At 36.0% G+C, this 26780-nt stretch overlaps 1 long non-coding RNA gene and 1 pseudogene across 1 annotated transcript in view; both read right to left on the bottom strand.

Annotated features, from left to right (window-relative positions):
- Positions 1 to 697: 697 nt before the first annotated feature.
- LOC143651461 (pyruvate dehydrogenase protein X component, mitochondrial-like) lies at positions 698 to 19279 on the bottom strand (annotated as a pseudogene).
- Positions 19280 to 21118: 1839 nt separating this feature from the next.
- Positions 21119 to 26780, bottom strand: part of LOC143651620 (uncharacterized) — a 66187-nt gene continuing 60525 nt past the window's right edge. The window contains exon 3 of the long non-coding RNA XR_013160076.1: positions 21119 to 21209. This is a non-coding gene — a long non-coding RNA (uncharacterized LOC143651620). The remainder of the gene's footprint in view (positions 21210 to 26780) is intronic.

The following is a 26780-nucleotide window of genomic DNA, read 5'->3' on the forward strand; positions in this document are numbered from 1 at the left end:
TGGAAAGTTTTAAGAGAACAAAATTTAAAGGAATCCAAAAGCTCTCCACACAAACAATAAAGGGCTACAGCCATCAAGGTGGTGTGTATCCCAGTAAAATTGTGAAAAATGCAGTCTCTGCAACAAGAAGGCTATGCCAAGCATCCTGACCTCAAAGAGTCTCTGTGATCTTGTACCCTCTCATTTCCTTGCCCATACATTTAATATACTAAACAATGCATAATTTTACTAAGAGTACTAATGAAACAAAGAAGGAAAGACACCTCTAATCAGTGCCTGAAATACACAATATTCTCTATAAATCCTGGCAATAACTAGAAATATTACATGTCTAGTTATATATAATAAAACATAAGAAACATACATGGAAATACACATACATTTTACAAGCCTTGGTCTGAAAAAACAGACCTTAAAAAGTTGCCATTGATGGCTGTTACCTACACAACTGCAGGTGTCCGACCCGAGAGAGACCACAGAGCCGAAGGTGGGGGTGGGGCCAAGGGGAGGTGGGAGGGTCGCAGATCCGGGCCCCACCTCGCCTATGCCGCACAGGCGCACACGGGATCGGGCCCTGCAGGCCGCCGTCCTCCCGGTCAATCATGTGACTGTCCCACGGTACTGGAGGTCCTGCTGGCTGCCCGAGCTTAAACGTTTTTGTTGAGTTTGGAGATGTAGGCGGTGTGCTTGGCTACCTTCACGGCTGAGGCCGGGAAGGCTGCGGATTTTCCAGAGAAGGCTCCTGGGCTCTGGGATTACAGGGCAGGAGCTGTAGAGCCCCCCAGTTTCCCAGTTTTCGGGTTTTCTTCCCGGCGGTCTGGAAATGGGAATTTTATACTACGAAAACAATGGAAGGGGTCATGTACTTTTAATGTCTCTGCAATATTATTCATTGTTATATTTTAAAAGATGTTTGTAAAAACTTTATAAGTAGGACAACTCCCACTCTCCACCACCTGCAATTTTCCCCCCTTCCCCAAATTTTACATAACACACGCATCTTCAGAATGTAATTTAATTAAAATCACAGTCTAGCTTTCTAACCTGGCTTAATTTTTTTTTTTTTTTGTAGCAAAAGACACATTTAGAGATTATATGCTTGGAAAAACAACGGCATATATATTGAAGTATTTAAGTCTCAATCATTCACTTTCTAACAACATAAAAATCCAAAATCAGTTGTTAGGACACCAACAACTGGAGAGAATATGTAAAGGGTATGAATAGGCAGCTAGAATATGAATAGGGAACCTCCAGAGAGGTGTAAGTGGATGAGAAGGCAGTCAACAAAATAGGTGACCATAATCCTGCCCCATAGGGTGTTTTACTATTCCCCGTTTCCAGATTTCCATTTCCTGCACAGGATCTGCCTCTAAATCCCAGGTTTTGTTTCAGGGTATCATGAGGCACAAGGGTTGACAATTGCCAATATAAACATGGCATTCCTAAGACTGATAGCCGAAATAAAGTTGATGAGTGGTTAATAAACTCAGAACTCATTTATATGACATAAAATTATTTCAAAATCTAGACATGCTTCATGTAATAGTTAATATTTTCAGGGTATGTCCAATGTTTTCCTCTTCGTGCTCATGCTGGAACATGGACTTCTCTGGATTTTGCTTCACTTTACCAGCAATACCTTACTACTTCTTTCTTACTCCACTTAACAGACTGACAAAATAATACTAATTGGAGAAAAATAAACAGATAATATATACTGAGCCAGTATTTTACTCCAGTCATTGCTAATTCTTTAGATTCACCAAAGTATTTGTCACAGAAGATATCTATGAAGTTATTTCAATTATTGCTATTCAATTATATTCCTTTAATATAATTGGATGCGAGTAAAGAAGTGCCACAGATAATAGATCTGAAAGGTGATGGATGAAGGAGAATGTCACAGTGAATTAAACAAATGGTGTTAACCTGTCCTCTTAGGACTGACCGTATTGTTCAAGCAGCACCAGGGAAAAGAAGCTGCCTTCTACCTGGTAGATTCTTCTGCACCTGGAAATAAGGGAAGTGTAGCAGATACTGTTCTTTCACTTCAGACCTATTGCCTTCTTCTTCTTCTGCAGACCTTCCTTTACTATAGTCAGCAATCACTAATAATCCCAGCCTTCCTGGTGAATGGGGTGTCCATATGATACAATTGTACCAAAGAGATCGATTTTCAAGTATCTAAATACAAATTCTCTTCCATCGTAAGACCGTCTGCATAAAAGGAGAAGAACTTGGCCTGTTCATGTCTCCCAATATTCCTGCCTGCAATAATTCTGTAGGTGCAGCAGAGCAGCCATGTTTACACCACAAAGTAGCAACTGTAAGGATGAGGACTATGTCTAAAGAAAGGGAAATGGAGACCAGCAGGATGCTTCATCCATAATGGCATGGTTAGGCCACAATAATATTTTGGGATGATTCTCTGAGGATTTTTGTTGAGTGTTGTGTGTGATTAACATACTTCTTGTTAAAGTTGCTAGAATAGAGTTTTCCAATTGTCAGAGAAGATTACAATTTCTCCCAAACTAAGGAGATGTCAACAAGGTTTATTTCCATTCCTCAACTCCATCCCTGACAAATACTCAGTTCCTTAGTAAATGGGTAACCAGTTGTCTTAGTCTATAGGATTGCTATAAGAAAGTATCACAGGTATATTGCTAAAATTGGCAAATATTTATTATCCCACATTTCTGGAGTCTAGAAGTCTGAAATAATTAACTGCAAGACTAGTCTGTATTGTTCTGGTGGTGACTTGCTGGAAATTCATAGCATGGTTCAATCTCTCCTTCTGCTACATGGCTGTCTCTTTCCCTATCTGTCTTCTGTTGACTGTGCCCAAATTTCCTATGGTGATAATTGTATGCAAGCCCTCTCAAGTTCAAATATTGTATGAAGGGCCCTCTTAAATTCAAGATGGCTTTATCTTGACTAATAACTGTAGGAGATAGGATTAACATAAGACCTGCGGAACTACTTGGGAGTAGATGGCATTAGGGTGGTGGCGGCAGTAAGCTGCTTTATTTTATCTGATTTGTGTAAGACAGTTTCGGAGGAAGAGAATGTTTGTTTACCCCAAATGGTTATTTTAAGTATGAAGGAAGAACACTGAAAGATAAGAACTTTGTTCCCTCAGGAAATGCATGCATGCCTATTGTCATCCTGTGGTATATAACCAGGATCTGGTTAAGAATAAAATTGTCTGAAGTCTGTCTGAAGTAAACTCAAGCTTCGGACCCCCTGAGCCCGTCTGTGTCTTTCTTTCTTTCTTCCTTTCTTTTTTTCTCATCATTCCTTAATATCCTTTGAGCTCTGTTTCAACAGGAAGCAACATCTGCCACCCAATGTGGGGCTCGAAGAAGAAGACTCCAAATCAATATTAAGGAACCAAGGAAAAGTCTCATTAGAGACATGTACATCCAGCCGATAAAAGAGGACTCGAGTCATATTGGTAAAGTAAGCATTTTCCTTGGATCATCAGGGTAACGGGTAATCATAATAGGCGGCTGGAGGAGTATATATGTTTGTATGTTTGTGTGTTGAAAACATCATTAGGGTGTCATTACTAAAATAAGGTTCTAATAAAGTTTGAGTTATTTGTATTTTAAAGGAAAAAAGACTTTGTGGATAAAGCAGAGAAGAGTCTAAAGCAGACTCCCCATAGTGAGATGAGAGACATTGAGGGGAAAAGAGTGAAGAAAGTTCTGAATTGAAAACAGTTTTCCATGACAATACACTGAGGCCACATGGGGCAATAACAGAAGGGGGTTTAGGAAAAATAAAGAAACTGTGTTCTTGTTGTTAGAAGAAAATAGTAAAGGGAAATAGTTAATAGCATAAAGATGACACAGCCAGGAAATAATAGCCAGGGACAAGGTAACTCTAGTTGGGAAAAAGAGGTTAAAAAAGCTTCTTCAAGAAAGAAGCTATTTCTTAAAAAAAATTAAAAAAAATAAAAAATCTTCAAAATAGAAATACAGAAGTGTAAACCTGAGGCAAGGGAAAAGGACAGCAAATAAATAACTTAAGATGGGATGCATAATTATAAAAATTTTACATCAATATGAGCTGCCCTTATATAAAAATTCATATACACCTGAGTCAGAAAATATTCAATAGGAACAATGCCATGCCAAACAAAAGTCAGTACTAATTAATGGTTCCTGTAGAATTATAATAGATCGGTCCCCTAAAGGGTATGCAATTCAGGATTGTAGTTCTGACTCAAAGTGTTCTGTTAAGTTACCTTGGTTTAATCTAAATAATTATTCTACTGAAATTATACTTATGCTACAAATAATATCTGTGACAAAGAATGGGAATAGTAACCCCATCTCCTTTTGTTAACTTAGATTCTCAACAAGCAGCAATTTGGAAACTGGCCATGAGTTTAGCTCCTATTCATATTTTAAAAAGAAATATATTTTAAGAACTTTAAAACTAAAAATTCTTGTTAAAAACTATATATTGATAGTTAACGCATATTTGAAACATTAATTAAAGTAGTTTAAATATTTAACATTATTCTAACAAATTTAATTTTGATGGTAATTATATGTGGTAAAATATTTGTTCAAAGTAATGATTTAAGTATGAAAAATATGAAAGATGTATTTTTATTAATAGGAAAACAGAATAGTTTTATCCTAAAATGAATAACTGTTACTAAATGAGAAAAATATAGGACAAAGCCTAAACTAATAGAATAAGTGCTGAGAGTTTGTAAAAATAGAAATTATGGTTAAAATCAAGAAAGATTTAATGAGTCTAAAATGACAATGTTTTCTTGGACTCTTAGCCTGGTCTAATGAAAAGATAGAAAAAAATTTTCTAAATAATTAGTTAAAAAGCAAAGAGTCTGTGTTTTATCAAAATAACTTATGTTAACTTTTATCATGTTGTTATCTGTATAAAAAATGCTGATTTTCTCCTGGGTATCATTATACTGGCAAAAACTGCTTCTTTTCTTGCCCTAAACCAGGTGGCTTAATCTATTAATCTAAATACTATGACTATAAATGAATCTATTATTGGATAAATCATATTCAAATCATATAAATACCTATATTCCTTTAAGCCAAAATATCTTAAGGCTTTGTCCAGTCTTTATATATATAAACTACATATGTATAAACTAAATTTATCCTAAAATAATCATGGCTTATTTTGGGAGCAGATCAGATTTGAGGGCTGAATGCAAGGAAAAAATATACTTGTGGAGTCTTTCGGTTCACCTGATGTTGCCATTACATGCAACTGATGTTGCTATCACATGATCTTGGTAAAAAATAATTAAAATGTACACTCTAGCTGGGAGGACTGGCTATCCCCCCAGAAGGAAGTGTACTTTAATAAAGATATCTAGGTCCCAGGAAGCTCCTCTTGGTCCCTAGCCAGTTCCCAGAGGACCCAACTGGGCCTGTTCATGTAAGCAAATCAAAATTTGGCCACTATTGTGAGAAAATACCATAAAAACTGCATGCAATAAATTTAAAATTAGAAAAAATGCACAACCAATTATAAAGAATCCACATTCCTGCATTCCTTTTAAATCAATCCAATGAATTCAATTTTAAAAATCTGGTCATTTGCTATGGGTACACGTCACTATTGGCACTCTGCATTCATTTTTGCTACCTGCCACTTTAGGGATTCCTAATTATATGTTACAAAACTTGTTTGATATTTTACAAGGAGATTCTGATTTATTAAGCAAAAGGCAGTTAACAGCTGCAGCTGAATGAGAGTTACAATTAATTGAACAATGCATTAAAAAAGGACAGCTTGTTGAAATAGATCTAAAAATGCCTGTTGATTTTATTATTTTCTTTACCTTGCAATCTCCCACAGGCCTATTTTAGCAAGATGGTGTTTTAAAATGGATTTTTTTACCAAACAATTGGCAAAAATGTTTAAATACATATTTGCAAAAGATTTTCTTTAATAGCCAAAGGTCACCAAAGATATTATCAATTAAGAGGTCATGATCCTAATCGCATAGTGTGTAATCTCACAAAGGAAGAGGTTCAAAGTCTATATATTTTCAACACCTTTTGGCAAATAGCATTAAGTGACTTTAAAGGACAAATGAATAATCATTTGCTATGTCAAAACTTTTACAATTTTTAAAAATGAACGCAATGAATTTTGCCTAAAATAGTTCCAGCTTCCCCACTAGCTATTACTGTCTTTACCAATGATAATATTAATGGGAAGGCTGCATATGTCACCCCAGTGGAAAACAAGTTAGAAAATGCCTTATACCTCAGCCCAGCTTACTGAATTAGCAGCTGTAATTCAAGTATTGCAAAGTTTTCCACAATCTCTTGATATTGTTTCTGATTTTGAATATGTTTGCCAAACAGTTACTCACATTGAGACAGCTTCTTTGTTTGAAACAGATGAACTCTCCTGAATGTTTTTACATTTACAAACATTAGTCAGAAGTCAAATTAATCCTCTTTTTATCGTGGATATAAAGAGCTCATACCAATCTTCCAGGTCCTCTGTCATTACAAAATCAGCAAGCAGGATAGTATTGAGAGTTTAATTCAAAATCCCACAACACTTCACAAACTGACTGATATCAATAGCAAAGGGCTGCGAAAGAAATTTCCATCTTTATCTAAACAGCAAACTCAGGACATTGTTAGGACTTCTCAAATCTGTGGACCTTTAAACACACTCCCATTTGCATCAGAGGTTAATCTTTGAGGTCAAAAAGCAAATGAATTATGGCAAATGGATGTTATTCATATTTCACATTTTGGTAAAATGCAGTATCATAGACACTTTTTCTCATCTCATCTGGGCTACCTCACAATATGGAGAACTTTTCTGCCATGTTCGATCACATTTACTTAATGCTTTTGCTGTTATCTAATAAAATGGCAATGGTCCTGCTGATACAGGAAAGCAATTTTGTAAATTTTATACTACTTTTCCTATTATTCATATCACAGAAAATTCCACATAATCCCTCTGGGAAAGGAATTATTGAATGAACAAACTAGACGTTAAAGTCTATGCTTATAAAACAAAAAGGGGGAGATCAGGAGGATGATGTTAGGAAAATATGTACACCAAAACATCAATTAGCAAAAACCACTGTTTACTTTAAATTTATTTTAAACATTTTTGATAATTCATCACAGACTCCTGCAGAACAACATTTTAGTACTTTGGGAAAGAAAAATGATACAACCCAAACAGAACTGCAGCTGTAGCCAATCTATTGGAAAGATGTCAAAGATGATTTATGGAAACCAGGAATGGTAAAGGTGTGGGGTAGGGGCTTTGCTCTTGTCATTGCAGATGACGGAAACTCGGTTTGGATTCCCTCGAAGAGAATAAAACCCAGACATGTCAACCCGGACAAAAATAACTAAATGGGTAATGTATATTATAGGACATATAATTTTAATTGCTGAAGGACAGGGACATATTTATACTTATTGGGTTTATCTGTGAGCCCTAACATGGGCCAATCCAACTTTACCAAAATAATCTGAATACAAGTTTAGGATTCCCAGGTCCAGTAAGAAGAAAACTGGTGTTGAATTTAATTCTTCCATTTTTAGAAAGACTTGTATGCATAACTCTATGGAAACAGAGGATACTTGCCTGTTAGATGGGAAAGAAAGTTGGAATGGATGGCAGTTATGTCATATGGATTGAGCAGTTATCATAATTAATGATTCCTATGGAATTGTAAGAGATGCGGCCCCTGTGGGGTCTCCCATCTCTAACTTGAAGGTAACTGAGATTATATGGACGGCAAGCTAAAAACAGAGTTTAATACATAGAGGATGATTTCTGCCAAAATTTGGGATGATAAATAAATTAGTCAGAGAAATTTATAGGAAATTTTCCTAGGACTGGGACCAATTTTTACAGCATATTCTAGTAACTATAACTTCTCTCTAAATAGCCACCATAAACACTATATACATACAGGACATCAAACTTTTAATTGTAAGAATTATTCTCTATTCACTTGTCTCCAAGCATTTATATTGCAGAAAAATGAGATGATTGTAGCAGCAAGGAGAAGAGGTATTTGGCTGCTGGTACAGATGTCAAGATCTTTGCAATCCTCTCCAGAAACACATATACTGATCCATTTGGCAAAAGAATATCTAAAAAGAACTAAGAGACTATTTGGACTCATTATTGCAGCTGTCATTGGAATCATTGGAAGCATCACAGTGGCTGCAGTCGCTGGAACTGCATTGCAACAAACTATACAGATGCAGCATTGTTAGAAAAACACCAGTGAACTGTGGCATAGACAATCTCATTGATGAGCAAATTAATAATAGACTAAATGATATAGAAATGACATTGGTTCATATTGGAGATCAAATGTAAAATCTAAATTTTTTGCAAAGTTTAAAGTGTAAAAGGAATGAGAGCAGTTTTTGTATTACCCTCTTTTAACATATGGCCTGTCTGAAATAGAATGGGAAAAGGCATCTTTTAAGGCTTTCAGATCTAAGTCCTGATATCTTAGAATTGCACAAAAGGGGTATTAGAATTATCTCAGAATAATTTACATGTAGCCTAGGGAGGTGATACTACACAATCACTTACCCAAGAGCTAAATAATCTTAGGTTTGGGCTGTTTATACTTCGCTTTCTCCTCAGCTGTGTTTAACAACAAATCATCAAAATCAGAGAGCTTGACTGGCAGCCAATGATGGGTAAGACCCTTCAGAGCCTAAGGGCAACCTAAGACAGGCACGGTCACCTCAACTTATAAAATAAAAAGGGGGAAATGTAGGAGATAGGATTAACATAAGACCTGTGGAACTACTTGGGAGTAGATGGCATTAGGGTGGTGGCAGCAGTAAGCTGCTTTATGTTATCTGATTTATGTAAGACAGTTTCGGAGGAAGAGAATGTTTGTTTACCCCAAATGGTTATTTTAAGTACGAAGGAAGAACACTGAAAGATAAGAACTTTGTTCCCTCAGGAAATGCATGCATGCCTATTGTCATCCTGTGGTATATAACCAGGATCTGGTTAAGAATAAAATTGTCTGAAGTCTGTCTGAAGTCTGTCTGAAGTAAACTCAAGCTTCAGACCCCCTGAGCCCATCTGTGTCTTTCTTTCTTTCTTTCTTTTTTTCTCGTCATTCCTTAATATCCTTCGAGCTCCGTTTCAACAGGAAGCAACAAATAACATCTTCCAAGACCCTTTTTCCAAATAGGGTCACAGTCACAGGTTTTGAATTTTGGGGTAAACATACCTTTTTGGAGGATACAATTCAATGAACAACACCAGCTTTGCTACTACTTTGCTACTACTCATAATGGAGGCTACACGTATTGTACTGAGAATGGGATTACTATTCTGTACACAGTGAGACAAAAAGAAAAGTTTCCAGGTATAAAAGAATAAAACAGGAGTGGCTCTTCTCAACTCTCCTCCTATCTAACATTTCCTCCTGCAGTCTTGTTTAAATTAACTGGAGATCAGAAGCCACCCTGGGTTACATGAGATTGATGACACAGTATTTCACTTGAGTTCCACTTATTGTTCACATCTCAAGAATCCAGTGCACGATATGTTATTTCTTTAGAGGAGTTCCCTGACCTAATAGATGGTGAATTTCATTCACTGCACATTAGATTGGATGACCCAGCCTCAGAGGTTCCAAGGTGGAACACCTTCACAAAGAGAAGGTCATTCTGGGAGAGCTTTTCTTGGGCCTCCAAGTTCTTGAGCTCATTGAAGAAATTCAACACCCTGTCTCTCCAGCTTTCTGGCTGCCATTTCCTGCTGACTACATTGTTGTTGAAAGATTTCAGGGCTCCAAGATTGGTGAAACTCAGAGGATATAATGTGTATATGTTTTAACGCAAGGCTAAGGCATTTACAAAGAACCACTTGAACTGACCATAGATTTGTGTAATGTTCAGAATATATCTAACTGATACACACCAGTTGAATCCTAGGGAATGCTAATTGCACCCAGTGAGAAAATACTCTACTGGGTTGTGGGTGTGGAGAAGACCCTGTGTCTAAGCCCTGATATCTGCACCATGCTTTCTCTGATCTCTACATCATGCTTAGCATACTTGCAGTGCACCAGGGTGAAACTCTAATAAAAATGACAAACAATAGCCTAAAGACCTTCTACCCCTCTCATCCCCATTCTTCCTGGTACCTTATATACACAGAGCTGTGTTCTAAATATATCTTCTTTTGGAAGGAAGACAGAGTGACACAGGATGGAAGATTTATGAACTCCAACAAATTTCCACAACTAATGATGTGAAAACATTATGAAAAAACTGAACAGATTTGGGGAATTAATCTATTACAGCAATGAAGACAATGCCAGCTGCATTTAGAAAGATAAGCGTCAGCATTCTGACTACAACTCCTAAGTTGTTTATGAACCTGCACCAGTTATTTCAATAAGTGTACCATTAATTTTCTTACACATTACATGGGTAAAATAATAATACAAGTTGCACTTCTTTTGTGATGAAGTAAAGCATTAAAGCAGAGTTCTGCTGCATACAATGCCAGCAAAAAATTAGATCTATAATTAATGTCCCTACCATTATTATAGTCATAAGTGAGTTCACATAGACATGTACACAGTCCACCCCCTACTCTCACAAATACACCCTCATACAAAGAATCCATGTGTGTGTTTTATCAACACAGCAAATATTTAGAACAGAAGAACACCAAGTTTTTATAATGGTCACCATAACAGGGGGAATTGGAAGAGATCTGGAATATTGGCTAATATTCACAGTTTCCAGTTTAGAATTCTGCATTTTTTAATTGAAAATAAAATCAATAAAGCAAAAAATGTATTCTCATTTTTATGAATAAGGTATTAACAATTTAAGTGTTAAAACCATTAATTTGAAAGAATTTCTAAATATGATTCCTGTTATTCTATGTTGTTTTGATTACATTATTGTGCTCTTCTTTTCTCTACATACTTTCACCAATTTTGCAAAAATTCAAGGGATTCTATGTAATCTTATGAAAAAAAGTGAAAGAAAACATATATAACATTCTGTGTAGATTGGAGTACTGATTATAGTGAAGAAAAAAATAAGTTGGAAACCATATAATAACCACAGTCACGTTAATACTCAACATTTATAGGGTGTTTGCTGTAGACTATGTAACAAAGGAGCAGCTTCAGAATTATTCTAGTGAGAATATCATGAAGAATGAACAATAACAAGAGTGCTGGAGCGGGGACAACTCCATAGGCATTTGGGGTAGGAGGAATGCCACTGTTATTTTAGAGAAGAATAAAGGGTAAAGGAAAAGGAAGGCAAAAAAGTGTCAAGGACAAGAGGGTTCAATGGGGGAGACCTTAGCCTTGCCTAATGGAATGACTATTGTGAAAATAACCAATTCCAACACAAATATATATTTGGGAATTCTGAATTTTAAGTTAGCACTATGAGACTGACTCTGAGAGCCAAAGAGGAAGATTGGTTTGAAATACTTCGCTAATATTCATTTCAAATGTTTCCCTGTAACAAACAACATTTTAGAAGAATAAAGAAAGCCATATTATTTAAAATTCTTTGGCAGGGCACAAGGGTAGTTCAGTGATAGTAATCTCGCCTGCCATGTGGGAGACCCGGGTTCAATTCCCAGTCCAGGCCCATCCCAAAACACAAAAACAAACAAACAAAAAAAACCAAGCAAAACAAAAATTCAACAAATAGTGCTGCAATAACAGGATACTAACATGGAAAAATAATGAAATGTGACCTCAACATACAGCATACAAAAAATTTCATTGGAATTTAAAGAGATAATATGTGATATTCAGAGCAAAGTTCATTGTTGTTGAACATAGTCAGTGTATTTGAGTGAAAATTATGAAATGCTAAAACAAAAAAATGTTTATTATGGTCTATATTTTATATTGAACTGACAATTCCATTTAAATGAAAAGGTGATAGTATTAAAATTGGTAACTTTTTGGAAATTACTAAAAGTACAAATATATTAAAACATGATTGATATGCATAAATTATTAATAAAAATCTTGACTTCACCTGACATTTTATATATACAAATATGAATTTGTGAACAGAAAAAGTTTCTAGCCCACAGTTAAAAGGGTAGAATGTCTGCCTCCAGAGTTCCATTTCCATTGTAAAGCCAGAATACTTTCCTCATGTTTCACCCATTGCATGGCACTATAAAATTTGGATAAAATGTATGAAGTATCTAGCTATTTGAGGACTCTGAAAAGTGAATATTAACACGGTTGTCACAGAAGAACACTAGATTTAGAAACCTTACTGAATCAGTTGGGAGTTTACATTTTTTTCCCTAGGGTATCCTCTTCACCTGAACTTAACATAGCCAGAAACTGAGAAGTAAGAACAATGGTACAGATAGGGAGAGCTGAAGCACCCTCTTATTCTGGCATTTGGAATGGTTAGAGAACTGTTAAAATTCAAAGACAATGCAGAAATAATTAGCCTCTACCTACACCCACCCCCTACCCCCACACATTTGGTTTTCTTCTATCTCTCCTGCCCAATCTTCAGGCTGTCCAGTTGTGGTTCATACACTGGTAGCCAAGGGAACTGTTGGGCATTGAATTGTGTCCTCTGCAAAAGACATGTTACATTATTAATCTGCATTCATACAGTTATGAACCCATTTGTAAATAGGATCTTTTGAAAATATTATTATTAATGAAGGTGTGACCAAACTAAATCAGGGTAAGTATAAAAACATGCTTTCATTTGCTAAAACGGAAAAAATGTAATATACCAGAAATGAGTTGGCTTTTACATTGGAAATACATTAACTTACAAGTTCACAATTCTGAGGCTGCGAAAATGTTGAAATCAAAGCATCATCAAATGATAACTGGATTCTGTCACATGACCAGGCACATAGCCTGCCTTTGCTTATCCTTCTCTCCTGGGTTCTCTTGCTTTTGGCTTCTGGCTGCTCTGTCTGTGGCTTTCTTTCTGAGCTTCTGTGTGAGTCCTTCTCTCCCAGCTTCTGTGGCTACTTTCCTCTCTGAACTTTTCTGAGTCTTTTTTATTGTTTCTTCTTTTCTTTCCTATAAAGGACTCTATTAAGAGGATTAAGACCCGCCCTGAATGAGATGGGCCATATCTCAAGTTAAAATCCTACTCACCAAAACATCCTACTTACAGTGGGTCCACACTCACAGGCAGGATTAAATTTAAGAACATGATCTTTTCTGGGGTAAAAAAAAAACATACACCTTCAAACCATCACAAGATATATGAATGGAGACCTTATAAAGAGAAGACATACAGAGAGTCAGAGAAAGCCACAGGAGGAGACCAAGAAGAGAGCGATGGCCGCGTGATGGAGGACTTCTAACAAAAATGCTACAAATCCCTGGAGGAGTATGTCCTCACTGAGATCTTGATTTTGAACTGCTAGCCTCCAGACCAAGAGTCAATATATCCCTATTATTAAGCTACCCAGTGTAGCTTAATAATATTTTTTAGCAGCCTTGGCAAACTAAGACAGGAACTCAATGGAAAGAAAACTATGATTGGGTAACATGCTCTGTTAGTTGAAGTTGCAATTACAAGAGAGTGTGGCCACACCCCATTGCCTTTATTCTTTCTGTATACTCTGATTCCTTGGCCCAGGTAGGGGCACACATGTAGCTGCAAGTTTCTAGATGGAGGACTGAAAAAGGAAGCCAATGGGAATCAGAAAATACTGGGAGGTCACAGAAAGGAAGGCACTTGGGAAAGACACTCCATAAATTTGTTTATTAACTTAAGGGCTCACCTCCCCTTCCCAGCTGCACATATAATTATTATACCAGATTGAACTGTTCACTGAACACTGTGTGGCTTAAAGAGCAGATAGTAAATATTTGGTGCTTTATGAGCACTATTTGTCTCTGTGGCAACTCTGAATTTTGTACTGTAGTGTGAAGGTGACCACAGAAAATATATAAGTGAAAAGATGTGGTTATATTCCTATAAAACCTTATTTACAAACAGGATTTGGCCTTTAGGCCACAGTGTGTCAACTCTCACTAGAGGATGACCTCTAAAATAAGTATGCAAAGAGTTATATTTAAAATCATGACAGAAAAATTAATATGGGGTACTATTTTTAATAAGAACATTGAAAAATTTTCAAATTTACTGATTTTGATGAAATTATAATTATTAATCACTAATTTTTATTAAATTCCTTAGCAAATTTATAGGTCAAAGAACAGCTTCAATTTTTCTTCATTAAACTTCAATTTGCAAGTACAATAGAGTACAATAGAGTTATGAGGTAGAACAGATCATTTTCCAGATTTAATTCATCTTAAGACTCTGGGAAGTTTAAAAAAGAGGGAAATTTTAATGTGCTTCCTTTTAAATTTTTGATATCCCCTAGCAAATTTGTATGTTTCTCAATTTGAAGATAGTGTCTAGTATAAAGGATTATGGCCACAACGGCAGTAACTATAAAGGTGAATCATTCACATACGTGTAAAAGTTCATTTTATTGCTAATGGGCAAACTGTGTGATATGATAATGTGTGGCATATCATATGTGCAGGTGAAATGCGAACACCCGATCATGGCTGATCACAGAGAATTTACAAAACAGCTATAATATTAAGGTATAAAAAAAACAAAGAAACTTAGACTCTAAGCAATAACTATTCCTTGCAGATGTACTTAAGTTGACTTCTGGTCTCCTGGGCTTTTTTAAGGGGGAATCTAATACCTGACTGTTGATGCTACTCTTTCTGATTCTTTTCTTTTTGAGTGAAAATCTTTGATTGTTTTATTATTTTTTGTATTAAAGCAGTTTTATGTTTATAGAAACATCATGCAAAAAGTACAGAGTATCCATTTATCCCCCCCAACACACACACGGTTTTTCCTATTACTAACATTTTGCATTAGTGAGAGACATTTGTTAAAATTCATGAAGCAATTTTATAATTATGCTATTAACTTAGTCTACTGTTAAAATTAGGGTTCAATCTTTGTGTGGTCCAGTTCTATGTCTTTGTTTGTAAACATGTGGGTTAATACACACATAAAATTTCCTTTTTTCTCCCCATTTTGAATATACAGTTCAGTGGTGTTAATTACTTATGCAAAGTTGTGCCTCCATGCTCGTCATCCACTTTCACAACTTTTCCACCACCACCAATAAAAACTCCATACTAATTAAACATTAATTCTGCATCCATTCTTCTACTTGACACCTAGAATGCCGGTCTGAAGTTATTATGCACCCCGGAAAAGCCATGTCCTTTAATCCTCATTCAGTATTGCTGGATGGGATCTTTTTTATTATTTCCATAGAGATATGACCCACCCAATTGTGGGGTGGTAACTTTTGACTGGATGGTTTCCATGGAGATGTGTCTCCATGCATTCAAGTTGGGGCTGCTTACTGGAGCCCTTTAAGAGGAAACCATTTTGGAAAAAGCTCAGAACCAACAGAGCCCACACAGCTAGAGACCTTTGGAGATGCATAAAGAAACATGACCCCAAGGGAAGCCACTGAAGAAGCTTGGAGAGAAAGCTAGCAGATGTCACCATGTGCCTTAGAGAGAAACTCCAAAATCATTGGCCTTCTTGAACCAAGGTATATTTCCTGGGATGCTTTAGTTTTTTTATAGTCTTGCCTTAATTTGAACATTTTCATGACCTTAGAACCATAAACTTGCAATTTAATAAATTCCCCTTTTTAAAAGCCATTCTGTTTCAGTTATATTGCATTCTGGCAGCTTTCACAAACTAAAACACCTAGTAACCTCTGTTCATGTTTCTTACTTTACAAATATGCATATTCTGCTTTGTTACTATGAGTGAGGTCCCACAGTATTTGTCCTTTCATGTCTGGGTTATTTCACATGACATGTCTTCAAGGCTCATCCTGTTGTAGCATGTGTTTTAGTTTGCTAGCTGCCGGAATGCAACACAGCAGAGACGGATTGGCTTTTAATAAAAGGGGATTTATTTCATTAGTTCTTCAGAGGAAAGGCAGATAACTTTCATCTGAAGTTCTTTCTTACGTGGGAAGGCTCAGGGTAATCTCTGCTGGCCTTCTCTCTAGGCCTCTAGATTCCAATAACTTTTCCCGGGGTGATTTCTTTCTGAATCTCCAAAGGCCTGGGCTGAGCTGCAAGCGCTGAGATGAGGTATGCCGAGCTGCTTGGGCTGTACTACGTTGAGCTCTCTCATTTAAGCACCAGCCAATTAAGTCAAACATCATTCATTGCAGCAGGCATGCCTCCTAGCCGACTGCAGATATAATCAGCAACAGATGAGGGTCACGTACCATTGGCTCATGTCCACAGCAACAGAACTAGGTACCTTCACCTGGCCAAGTAGACAACCGAATCTAACTACCACAGCATGTATCAGAACTTCATTCATTTTATGGCTAAATATTCCATTATATGTATATATTATATTTTGATTAGCCATTCATCTGTTTATGGACACTTGGGTTGCATCTACCTTTTGACAATTGTGAATAATTCCACTATGAACATTGGTATTTCACTTCTTCCAAGAAGTGGGACTGCTGGGTCATATGATAATTCTATACTTAACTTTCTGAGGAATTGTCGTGCTGTTTTCCACAATGGCTGCACTATTTTACATTCTCACCAATGAGTATTCCTTTTTGTCTGCATCCTCTCCAACACCTGTTGTTTTCCAGTGTTTTAATAGTAGCCATTCCAGTGGGTATGAGATGGGATCTCATTGTGATTTTGATTTGCATTTCCCTGATGGATAACGACTTTTAATATCTTTCAATGTGCCTCTGGACCATTTATATATCTTCTTTGGGAAATGTCTATTCATGTCTTTTTCCCATTTTTAATTGGATGGTCTGTTGCTGTTGTTGTTGTTGTTGGGTTATAAAAGTTCTTTCTATACTGTTGGATATTAAACTCTGATCAGATAGATGGTATCCTAATATTTTATCCCAATCTGTATATCGTCTTTTACATTCTTAATAAAGTCTCCAATGCACAAAAGTTTTAATTTTGATGAAACTGCATTTATCTATGTTTGTTTTGTTGTTCATGCTTTGGGTGTAAATGCTAAGAAACCATTGTCTAACATAAGGTCTAGAAAATAACAACTGCTAGTACAATATGATCCATATTATTTACTTACCATTTTCCAGAATAAACTTATTTACATTTTAAATTGCTCAAGGGCATGTAGAGTAATGCTTGTAAAAGGGAGGTCCCACTGCTAGATTAATGGACATTTCTTTGAAAATCTAACTTCAACACAGTTTAGATTTCTAACAATTTTTTAATTTAACAATTAACCATGCATTCTCAAATAATCTAAACTTCTCAAATGAAACATACATATCATTTGATAAATATATACCCTTTTGTATAGCACCAGAGGCTAAACAATCGAGCTGTCTAACCAAATGTTCTCTTTCTTTATTAGTTACACTTCATCATTTATCTCTATAACACTAAACCCAAATTGAAAATGAAGACAATTTGGTTCAAACTCTTTCACCTTAAATAAACAAACATTTTATCTTCTTCACACTTAAATATCCTGATTATTTATTTATTTATTTATTTTTACATGGGCAGGCACCGGAAATCGAACCCAGGTCCTCTGGCATGGCAGGCAAGCATTCTTGCCTGCTGAGCCACCGTGGTCCACCTTATCCTGATTATTTTGCTATAGTGGATGTTTCCTGGTAATTCTTAAATAGTTAACTGAACCAAAGACCAATGTCTTATGTTTGAGGACTAGAAAAGTCAGATAGGTTTGCTTTAAAACTTTCAAGAACCGGTTAGCCAGTTCGTCATCTACCACTTGGCTATCTAGTGGACATTGTGATGGTTATGAGTTGGTGCTGCTGCAGTTTGGCATTCCCTCTTCATCCTCTGTGAAGTTCAACACAGGTTGGAATCTCCCAACAGCCAAAATGCAGGCCTGAGAAGGGTGGATTATTGCTGCAAATCACAGGTGCCAAACATCCCCAAGTTGGAAATACTAAAAGATCCCTCCTCGGGTAACAATTTTCCATCTCTTGCTTTCTTTGATAGGACCTTTATGGAGTTAGCAATTTCTTGAAAACCCATGGCAGCAGCATCTTTCATGATTGGTGTAAGTCAACTTTTATCTGTTGCCACAACCACTAAAATGTCAATAGAGGTCAGGGCTTTGGGCCTTCTCCACCAAGTTTACCTGAACTTCTGGCATTGTTAAAGAGTAACAGCTGCTGCCTTGATGATAAAATCATTTACTGATACATGTCATCTTTGACCACTTGTCTTACCTTTTTTTTTTTTTTGGAATGGGCAGGCACCAGTAATTGAACCCGGGTCTCCGGCATGGCAGGCAAGAACTCTGCCTGCTGAGCCACCATAGCCTGCCCTGCCTTACTTTTAAAAAAGCTTCAAGGTCACAGTCAGTAGTAGCATAAGCATGAGGTACAGTACTTTTAGGTTCTGTTAACCTTTTGACAATAACTGTTCAAATATAGTAGATTTCTAACAATTTAGAAATTAGCAGTGATTTCAATAAATGTTCGCAATGCACTAGAACCCAGGAGTTGATACTGGTAGGGTCAGTGGATGGGGATAAGATGGCCCAGCTGTGGGAAACAGGCTCTGTGGGGCTGGTTAGAAGGGCTTGGGGCAGTCTGGATTTGTGGATCTTTAACTCCACCAGTTTGAGAGCATCCTCTGTAGTGAATATCTCTGAGGGCTAGTGGCTCTGTCCTGGCTAATATCATGTAAATGTTTATCCAGAATATTATGAGCAACTGGATTTGAATGGAACTGGAGTTTTCCTGGTATGTGTATACTTTTAAAATATTTATATTGACAAATCTTCAGTTCATATGTGTGGGTATACTTTTGACATATCTATATTCTGGTTGTGGGAGAGGCATGGATGGTTTTGAAGCTGTGGAAGGGACCTACATCTGGAAATTTAAACATGTTTCCTATACTTCTCCTTCTTCAACCAACAAATCAATTAATGAACCTAACTGTACATTTTAGATATTTCTACAATTACTATTTTGGTCAAGATGCCATCATCACTTGCATTTAAGGTAACCACAGTTTTGTCAGTCTCAATTTCACAAATGCATTCCCAGCACTCACAACTTCACCTTCTTTTTTCAGCCATTTCACAATATTACCTTATTCCATTGTAAGATACATTAATGGCATTAGCATCGTAACAGAATCAACCCACTTCCACTGGGTACTGTGAAACTACCTGCAACTAGTTCCATGGCTGACAGACAACGCTACATCTACCTTAACTGGCCCTGGTTTCCTATATTTACTTTTACAACAATTTTATTGTCATTTTGGTGAATAGAGAGCCATGCACTATTTTGCAGTGACCTATGATACTATTTATCGAAGATTTCAAACTTCCTGAAAATTTTGACATTTTGGCTATACAAAATCAAATCATAAATAACATCTGCTTGATCTTAAATTTACTTTGGGATGTTCCAGAAGGCTCCTAAAAAATCTCAAAGGATTTGTTCTTTCACTTTGTAAGAAGAGAGGTCCTAGACCTATTTAAGTTTGTTAAGTCATGAGATTTGTAGGAAGTGCTGTCCTGTTAAAAGAAATGCTTACCCTTCCATTGGTTAAAATTGTATATGAAAATGTCATTAATGTTAATATTTCAGATATTTTATTATATTTTTAGAGATTTTTCATGTTCTCACTGTTTCTGATATATCCTGGTCCTACATTTCCTGAGGATAGAAAACAATATCGTGTTATCAGTCATAATTTCAATTATTCTTTAAAATGTTACATACTACAGGAACAAATAAATTTCTTTGTATTTTTGTAACAAACTCTCATTAGATATTTCACTTTTGTATCAAATAATAAGTGAACCATACCAATTTTACATCTTTTGTCATTTATAGATAATTCTTTATTTTACTCTGATGCTTCCATGAAAATGCTGGCTATCAGCTACAACTTAGAGTGCTTGCCCTCAACAAAGGACTATGTTAGTTACTTTGGGGCACAGGTTTCTAATAACATTATTTCATAACTTCAAGACCATAACACTAGACTGAGTCATGATTTCTGAAAATGAATTTGAAGCTAGTGACTTCATGAGACAAGATCAAGTAGAACAAAGAATAATTACATAGGAATAAATGAACTTTTACAAGATGATTAAGAGTTTGGTTTGAGATATTGCTGATAATTTAATGTTCTATTTTCTGGATATAAATATGATCCCCCTTTGTCATTTCATTCAATCATTCTATAACTCACAACAATTTAGTATACTATGCTTCTGTGAAGAGAAAGGAAACACTTACCTTTCTTTTTTTTCTGCATGATCCCTCCAGATCTGGAAACTCTTAACTGAGTATTCTTATGTTCATGACCATATAATTATTTACCTAAATTAAATAAGAATCTGTACTTTTTTGGTAACAGGACATAATTGGAGACTTTGACTGGATTTTCATATTTGAGACTGATGTTCATTTAATCAGATATGATAAGACACTATAAGGAACCCAGGTTGATTTAATGGAGCAACACTGACAAATCCTTTTTGGATAAACCTGGCCTATAAGAGATCAAGACTGCTTTAATTTGCATTTAGCAATGACGAAACTTTAGACAGTATTGTCCCCAAGTCCAGGCCCTTGACCTTACTCTCATCCAGCCCTAACACTATCTAGGTGTGTGACAGATTCCTAATTAGGAAATTCCTTATCTCCCTCTTCTACTCTCCTCTTCCCTGCAGTCTCCAGGTGGTTTAATTATTGCAAAGAAAAACTTTCTGAAACTTGTGGTCCTAAGTGCACCCTCAGTAAATCATTCACACATTTCAGTGATCAAGTATCCTAATCCACCCCTAGAGTACCAAATGGTGCTCTGATTTGGATATAATCAGAGTATTCACCTGGACCACTTAATTGGCTTAACACCGGTATACCATATATTTATTGTCTTCTTCCTATTTAGGTAGGGCTTGGAGACCTCCCAACTCCTGGTCTTGTTCTCTAGCTGTCTTTTGCTTCAATGGAGTTGAGCTTTACTCTCTGTCCACTGCTATAATAGCCCTGAATAAACTCATACTTGCCTATTTAAAATTATCCAGGGTGGGCCATGGTGGCTTAGCAGGCAGAGTTTTCGCCCTCCATGCTGGAGATCTGGGTTCAATTCCTGGTGCCTGCCAATGCAAAAAAAAACAACAACAAAAAACAGTGATTTTTTTTTTCTTTAACGGTTAATGGTGCTCTGATTTGGATATAATCAGAATATCCACCTTGACCATGTAATTGGCTTAACTCAGGTGTACCATGTATTTATTGTCTTCTTCCTCTTTGGATAGGGCTTGGAGAACTCCCAACTCCTGATCTCATTCTCTGGAGAGTTTGTCCAGTAAAGCACGGTAAAGACTTGAATTTGAAGCTTTGAGTGTACACTTTTTGCATACTGAGTTCTCACTAAGTGGAGATTCACTCCCTGACTCTTTTGGTTTGAGTGAGAAGCTTTATGGACAGAAGACTTCTTGACTCTTTCCTGTGGGGATTTCATCCCTGACTCTGTTGAAAAGTTTTCTTGGCTTCTTTCGGTACATGTAGCAGAAAACTTCATGTGCAGAAGTTTTTGTTTGTTTGTTCGTTTGTTTTTATCCCTGGCTTCTTCCACTGAGTGCAGTTCTTCTTGGCTACTTCTCCTTGACCCTGTCCCTGAGCAGGATTCTTTCCAGCTCCTCTCTCACCCCTTTCAATTTAAGGGGACTCTTGCTTGCTCTTTTGTGTGTGTGTGAAGACTTTCTCTTCTCTGTCTTTTTTATTGACATCTCATGTTAAATTTCTGTTTTCATCTTTTGTTGAGATATTAAATTTTAATTGCTATTTTAGACTCCTCCATCATTATAGGCAGTCCCCAATCTTTTGGTACTCTGCTTCTGAACACCCCTCAAGATTGTAAACTTTTCCCCTAAGGTGCTAACTCTGTCCAATTTGTTCCCACATGGCACAGTTTGTCTAAGGACTCCCCACAACCACAATGGCCTCTTTGAGAAACAAGATCTACCCAAATTGCCTCATCTAAAATCTCTCCCTTCTCTCACCACCCTCCTCCTTCCTACTATACCAGTTCCAGCCTTCCCTTCAGCATGTTTTAATCCTTTCCTTCCCACTCTAGCCCCTCAACTCCCCATAGTCACTGCAACTTCAGCTCCCTTCTCCCAACGGGACTGTCAAGGGAGTATGGTATCCCAAAAGGGACAATTTGACCCTGAAAAGTTAGTTGGAAACACCAGTACTTTAATGATTTCAACGGACTATGGAGACGCTCAGATAATGCCTTTGGTCTCTCCTTAGTCCTTAGCCCAATTTTTTCCCCCACAGCCTCTATAAGATTACACATCAGGAGAAAGAAAATCTTAAATGAAAAAAGTAGCAAGGAAAAGTCCCACTCAACAAATATTGGTGTCGAAGCTTTAGTCTTCCTATTAGGAAAGTAACATCAAATTGTCACATCTTCCAGAAATACAACCTTCATAAAAAATATAAAATGGTGACAAAAATAAAATTCAGGTCTTTTATATAAATTAGTGGGTTTTGTTTTTCTCTGTTTATGTCTAACGAAGGGCTGGAATTTTTAGAATTGAGGCTGTAAGTCCTGTTTTTGTCTGTCTTTATGCTTATATGTATGTTATACTATATATAATACTTTTTACATCTGGATGCTATTACAAAATTAATTTCTAAAATTCCTTAAAGGATCGCATTCTAATTGACTTTATGATAAATAAGGACTTATATAAACTAAATAATCCTATAACCCCAGAAAACTAACACCTTCAATGTTAAAAAAGTACTCTTATAAAAACTAAGCACAAGGCGGGCCACAGTGGCTCAGCAGGTAGAGTTCTCGCCTGCCATGCTGGAGACCCACGGTCAATTCCTGCTGCTTGTCTGTGCAAAAAATAAAAAATAAAATAAATTAAAAAAAACAAAAACTAAGCACAAGTATTTTAAGACTTCAAGTTTACATAATTTAGGTAAATCTTTGACCAGTGGGATTTTGTTAATTTAAGAAGTCATCATATCCTCTGAGTTATAAGTGAAAGATAAAATACAAGGTAACATTTTTATTTCACTTGAGTATGTTCTTTCTAAACTTATACAGGTTTATTGATCAAATTTAAGCTTGCATAACATGTACTAAATTTTAAGAGGACATAAAATGTCAATTAGCATTTAAGTAAATTGAGTCATTATTCTGACAAGCTTATTTCAGTAGTAATTTTGTTTTGTAAGATGTCAGCTTGAAAATAGATTCCAAGATCTTTGATAACTTAAAACCTTAGCCTTATGCTAATGTATACAGGATGTGTTTTTGTTAAGGAAACAAAAAGACTAGTTCTGTCTTAAATTAAAAGGATGGTGATTGCAGAATGAGAAATTGGGAAGTGTAGGATAAAACCTGAATGGATATGTGATCTTATATAAGATTTGTGGATAAGGAATTTTATTTCTTGTGGTCAAAGATAAGAAAGGATTTAACAGTAAGATTTTAAAAAGAGCTTTTGTATAAGTAAGTATACTGATGCAAACCAGACTTTGTTTTTTTTTCCTAGTTTAAATGACAGTAGTTGCCTTCAATTCTTGGTCTGCTCTTGGTAAAACATTTTTCTTTACCCTTTAACTAATCATCTGAAAGGCAGAGATTCCATGTCTTATCAGAACTGTTTCCTGTAATTTATGTTGACTTTATCATGTCCTTGACTGTTTAGAAAACATCTTCTAACACATAAAAGAATTAGGTTGTTTTTTGTTTTTTTTTTTACAATCATGTTACTTCTTAATGGTATTGCTTATATAACTTTGAAACCATGTCACTGGAATGAGTCAAAACTTCCAGAAATCTATATGAAAAGCTGATGGGTTCATGTGATTGCTAAAACAAGATCAAGTAAAATAAATTGCCTAGGGCCCAATAACCTGATAAAGGGTGATTATGAATTTTGTTAAAATTTTCTGATATTTTAATTTTCTATTCTGGAATAACGATTCACTTTCTCATTTAACTTAAGCCATCTATACTTTCATAAACAGATATGAAACATAGATCTTTTTACTCCCTGCCTGATCACACCAGATTCAGAACCCTTGAGTACTCTTATTGTCATGTTAGTTTCATGGATCCAGCAATAATATATTTTCCTTGTTAACAGGATATAACTAGAAACATTGGCCACACAATCAAGGCTTTTAAAAATGAAAACACTTTTAAGAAAGTAAGGTTGAAGAATGGCATCATTGTTTGCAAAATACTCTTGAAAAAAGCAGCTTGATACATAGCAGGGTTTTCTTCCTTATAGATTAATAAAGAAAGACACTTCTAGGAAAGACCAGGCATCATAAGATTTTGGTGGTAGAGACTTCAGATAGAGAAAAATTCACCCAAATCTCTAGGTACTACAGATGAAATTTGGTGGCAAATTTTGGGCTTGGCTTCACAACATGGAGATGCTCTTAAAATTCAACCCAAAATTCCTTATGAAAACTTTCAATAGAATACACTGGTCTATATTGTAAATTAGAGTTCTTACTTCACCTGTATAAATAATCAGGCCAAATTTAATAAACCAGCCTCATTTTATAATTAAAACACTCTTTCATTTGGATGATATTTGATTAAAAAGAGGTTGTCTACGGGGAGAAGTTCTGTGTTTCAATAGAAATCTCGAGTGTACTTCTGTGGGTAATGAGATTCAGGTTCTTCTCATGGTCTTCAAGCCATTTTGCATGCCTTTTGTAAACTACAGGAAATGCATGGTTTTATTACCTTCCTGTAAATTGGACTTGATCCTGTCATCTTGCACATACTGCCACCACATACTAGTTTTTAAGTTCTAATTTTTCCTTCAGTATCTGGTGCAAATTTCTAAAATAACATTTCCAATTCCCCTCTCCTTTCCTTACTTGGTATCATAGAAAACGAAAATCTGACTGTCCAGATAGAGATTCTTGGTTGCTTGTAGCTTGCCTTTCCCCTGAGGATCTGCAAAAATACAGTGAGCTAAAGCCTGACAACTTATTTATCTCAGAGAACTCATTCCTACAGCAGAAAACACATGACCTAGATTTCTCCCTGGACAGGCCATTTCTGCATCACTAAAAAAGTCTGGTAAAATGATTACAACAAACATGCACTTATATGAGAAATAACTACATCTGTGGACAATATCACATAGAGCATGTCCATCTTGACTTCAAAAAACTCAATGAGCAGTAATATAAATAGGAAGATTTTTATCTATCACCTACTCAGACATTAACACAACCTTTTATAATATTTCTGTTTTTATTTTAAGATATCTATCTTTTAAGATATTGGACCCCGGAACAACTGTCATTTACCATCATATCTCAAAAGATGCTTCAACTGATTTTACAGAAACAATACAAACAAGAGTCTCCAAGAGACTATTCTTAGACCCTAATCGACTCCACTCAGATCTATGATTCCTCTGTGCTGGTCAGCGAAGAATTAATATCATGCATCTTGGACAAAGGGAGAGACTAACCAAGATAACCCAACTGCACTTTAGCATGATTAAACCTTAGACAAGCATCTCTCTGATTCCAGGGCCCTGGCTTGCTTCTCACTCCAGCACTAACATTATATCCTATCCAGACTCCTGAGAGGTTTCTAACTACGTATTTCCTTATCTCCCTCTTCCTTCCTCTGTGTCCTTACATACTCCAGATGGCCTTACTACCACAAAGGAAAGCATTCTGAGCCAAGTGGTACTAATTGCAACCTCAGTAAATAACTCACCCATTCCAGTGATCAACCCCTTATGATCTCTCAATGTTTTTCCTATCTAAGTCCTTAAGGAGCTTTGAGGCCTTTTTTTTTAATGCAGCTGAGTTTTAATTTCAATCCACTACTACAGTAACCCCCTGATATAGACATTCTTGCCTGTTTAACATTGTGCAGTGCAATGTTTTCTTTGATATAGCATTCCTATATTTTAGACTCATCAAGAAAGAAGAATTTACTCAAAACTATAGGCACTGCAGGAGAAATGTGGTGATATGGTGGTGAATTTTTAACTTGGTGTACCATGATGAAAAGGCTGATGAAAGACCAATCTGAGATTCCTTAAGAAAACCTCCAGCAAAGGAAATTTTTAAAAGCCTACATGCTAAATTACTATTCTTACTGAACCTATGTAAATAATCAGGACCAATGTAAAAGAAACAGTTTTTTATATTATTTTATATAACTTAATTTAAATTATATAAAATAATATAATTTTATAATAAGTAATAACCTTTTTTGGGGTGATGATGTTTGATCACAAGTTGGTTGACTATAGAGAACAAAATATATTTCAATAGAAAACAATGCCACATTCTTGTGGGTTATCAGAGTCTGGTCATTTCATTGTTTTCATCTCCTTGAGTTGATTTAGGAGATTTGTTTGAACTTCTTGGATTAGTTGTTCCAAATTCTGTGTTTCCTGTGAAGTTTTAATTTGTTCCCTTGACTGAGCCATAAATTTTGTTTCTTAGTAGGGCTTGTAATTTTTTGCTGATGCCGTGATATCTGATTATTTTTTTAAGTTTCTGAAAACAAGTTTTATTTAAATAAGTATTTAAATATATTATATAACATTAAAACTGAAGGTGAAAAACATCACAAAAACCAATCTTACTTAACATGGCGTTGGGCAGCTGTTGCTAATAAAATGCAGGCACTACAGCTAGCTACA

This window comes from Tamandua tetradactyla, chromosome 12 (assembly GCF_023851605.1).
Source record: "Tamandua tetradactyla isolate mTamTet1 chromosome 12, mTamTet1.pri, whole genome shotgun sequence".
NCBI lineage: Eukaryota > Metazoa > Chordata > Mammalia > Pilosa > Myrmecophagidae > Tamandua > Tamandua tetradactyla.